Source organism: Penaeus vannamei, chromosome 24 (genome assembly GCF_042767895.1).
Source record: "Penaeus vannamei isolate JL-2024 chromosome 24, ASM4276789v1, whole genome shotgun sequence".
In the NCBI taxonomy this organism is placed as follows: domain Eukaryota; kingdom Metazoa; phylum Arthropoda; class Malacostraca; order Decapoda; family Penaeidae; genus Penaeus; species Penaeus vannamei.
Window position 1 is genome coordinate 34866337 of NC_091572.1, and position 3300 is coordinate 34869636.

Sequence of the window (3300 nt, forward strand, 5' to 3'; positions counted from 1 at the left end):
CAATTTAGGTACCTTCTCTGAACTCTTACAAAAGTGTACTTTTTGTTAGTTTTTTATTATTTTGTATAAACACCATGTTACCTCTTTTCTTATGACAATTATACTCATTTGCAACAAGGGAAAGAAGGCAAGACATCAGATGTGACTGCAAACCATCCAACTTTACGGAGGCACACCTGAGAAAAACACGTTACTTGAGAATCTACATACTGAACACTGCTTATGGAGGCTGCAAAACAGATCCTTCTTTCCCTGTAAAGCTTCTGACTTAGATACACACAAGCAGAATAGAGAGAAAAGTAGAGAGAAAAGGAAAGATAGAAAAAAAACACCACCCAGTCAGATTAACCACAAAGCTACTAAAGTTAACACTGATGCAGACAGGCACATTGATGGCTTTAATGATTACGAGTACAGAGATGAAATTATTTTCATACCCTTGCTTACACTGTAAGAAAACATAAATATATCAACCTATATATTAGCTGCCACACTAAAATGACCAGCTTTAAAAGATGTGTGTCTTTAAAAGCTGTTACAATACATACAATAGATATTCTGTATATAATTAATCTCACAATTATAATCTCACAATGATGTATTTACACAAGATCATCTTCAGAGGTTGAGTTTCAGTTTCTATAAAATGTTACTTTTAGTTTGTAGTTAAATTTCCCTGTGTTTCTCGGGACAAAATTAACACACAAGACCTCATAGAAATTTAAAATGTATGAGGAGTCAATTTATGTTATGACTTGGCTGACAGTGATTCAACTAAATACTTGAATAACAACATTTAATCACTATTACAAAAAACAACGATACCACATGAAAAAAAAAGAAAAAGAAAAAAAGAAAAAAAAAAAGGAGCAACAAAACAAAATTTCCATGAGAACAAAGTAGTCTCAAAAATGCATTGTGGCCCCACTGATACTCTCTCACAGTGTGGTACTTCATTCAGCCTGGCTTTGTGTGACTACTGCCAAATTCACATGTTTGCATAGCCTATCAACAATTACTTGTGCTAAGACTTCTACACATAAGGACTTGCTTTTGTGTAAAAATATATATATTGTAAATCAAATCTGCTGTATTCTAGACTTCCTCATTCTCACAGTCTGCTAAACAATACCAGGCACAACACCATATATGTCAAACTAAACAAATACCCTGGTATACAATATATATACTTTGCTTGTCTTCCACTAATAGCATATTACATACTCTGAACTACTAGTGTGTATGCAGACTTGGTGTAATAGTCATATACCTGCACTGGGTCACCAATTCTTCATTGTTTTCAAGACTATAACAAAATCAATACACACCATGCATTGGGAGATGAGGTATAAAAAGGGATATAAATAGGATCAAACCTCAAAATCCACTCAACAGTAGGGTAGTACGTAAATGTTAAACAAATGGATTTTTCCTTTCTTGTTTTGTTAACATTTTCATCAGAATTTCTCATCCTTAAAGCATCAGCTACAGATACCATAACAATAGTAATCTGTTGTTATCCCAATTGGACAAGGATTTCCTTTTGCTGCTTCATCAATATTTCTAATCTACTGTCATGGAAATAAATACGAAGACTTCAAAATAATACACACACAAACATAGTCTTTCACAATACAACTGCACTGACATATTCCAGGATGTAAAGGTGGTTATTTTGGAAACCTTTTTTCAGATGATCAAATCCTTAGATTAACAGTAAAGAAAATAGCACTCCATAAATACAAAAATACAAGAAACAACCAAACCTACCATTTCTCAAAATCAGTTTACAAGTATAATATTGCAAAGCTAATATAGTTTCATGAAGGCACATTACATAGACCACTAGTGGATGGTCTCGGCACAAGTTCAGCTACACTTACAGGACTTTCTCTGCAAAAGCTAAGTTACTTAACTTGGTCTATGAGATTCAGAAGAACGCAATATCTAGAAGAGCTTACTTTCACAACACTTCTGAATACAAGTGAATTTTTTCTAAAAGTATGTGTGTAACAAGAGATGCGAACAGAGTATTCAAAATGCGCTACTAACACAACAGAAGAGCAAACATCAAACTTAATGATTCTGACGGATAACAGCCATAAGGTTGCTAAAGGCTATAAAGATGCACAAAAATGCATGGAGTAGAATAAAAGCTGCACATACACTTCCACACCATAGTGTTCACATTTCTTCAGCAACGACGGTGATTGCTAGTTTCCTGTTGGGCCACCTGAAGGTTGCTGGTAGAGTGACCTGAAAGAAAAGTGGATTCAAGTAATTATCTACTTATAAAATAACCAAACAAAATATTAGAGGATATATCCGAATGCGAAATTTAATAAACAAATTCACTTTGACTTAAACTCTTATTAAGATAAAAAAGGAATTAAAATGAGAACAATGTAATAAGAATATCAAATGTTGAATTGGGTGTGTTATCATGTATGCAAGTATGTATGTATATTTATGTATTTATGTATATATGTATATGTATATGTATATATTTATGTATTTGTGTATATATCACATGTATATGTATATATATACATATACATACATATATATATATATATATATATATATATATATATATATATATATATACATATATATATATATATATATATATATATATATATATATATATATATATATATATATATATATATATATATATATATATATTTATATATATATAAATACACACACACACACACATGTAAACTTAGCCTAGAAATTATCATTCAAACATAAGATGCCAAAAAAAAAAAATAAATAAAAAAAAAAAATAAATAAAACATGCAAAAAAAATCTAAGAACACTAGTTCTCTATAAAAACCTTTCCTGAAAAAGTTACTGCTATCTGGAGAAAGAAAAAAAGAAAAAATCAAGATAACTATTCATTATCAGAGAAGATTCTAAAAACACCAGACATGGAAGTCCCTTATACTAAAACTACTAGGCATATAATGTCCTAATGATCTTGTAGCTGAATACCTCCAAGCCTGACATGTCTTCTTGCAAAGTCTGTGCCTAATAAAAGAGTCCAGTACATTCACTTGCTCTGCTAATCCACAGGCTATATAAACGCAGAGTGTGCTTTCCTCACCTGGCGCCTATGAGGAGCCTCTTGGACCTCAGATGAAGGCTGGGCTGACCTCCCTGATGCCCTACCAGGCAGTCCATGAAAGGACGACAAGCCCTCAGACCCAAAGGAAAGCTAGAGGAAAGGAAACCTAATTACCTAAGAGTCCTCTGAGAAAGCGAACACAAAGCAACACCAGACACAACAACAGG

General features: G+C 32.5%; 1 long non-coding RNA gene across 1 annotated transcript in view; it reads right to left on the bottom strand.

Annotated features, from left to right (window-relative positions):
- The window catches only part of LOC138866249 (uncharacterized), a 3780-nt gene extending 528 nt beyond the window's left edge, over positions 1 to 3252 (bottom strand). The window contains exons 1-2 of the long non-coding RNA XR_011399555.1: positions 3113 to 3252; positions 1 to 2256 (exon numbers count right to left, since the gene is read on the bottom strand). The exon at positions 1 to 2256 is cut by the window's left edge and continues 528 nt beyond it. This is a non-coding gene — a long non-coding RNA (uncharacterized lncRNA). The remainder of the gene's footprint in view (positions 2257 to 3112) is intronic.
- Positions 3253 to 3300: the final 48 nt, after the last annotated feature.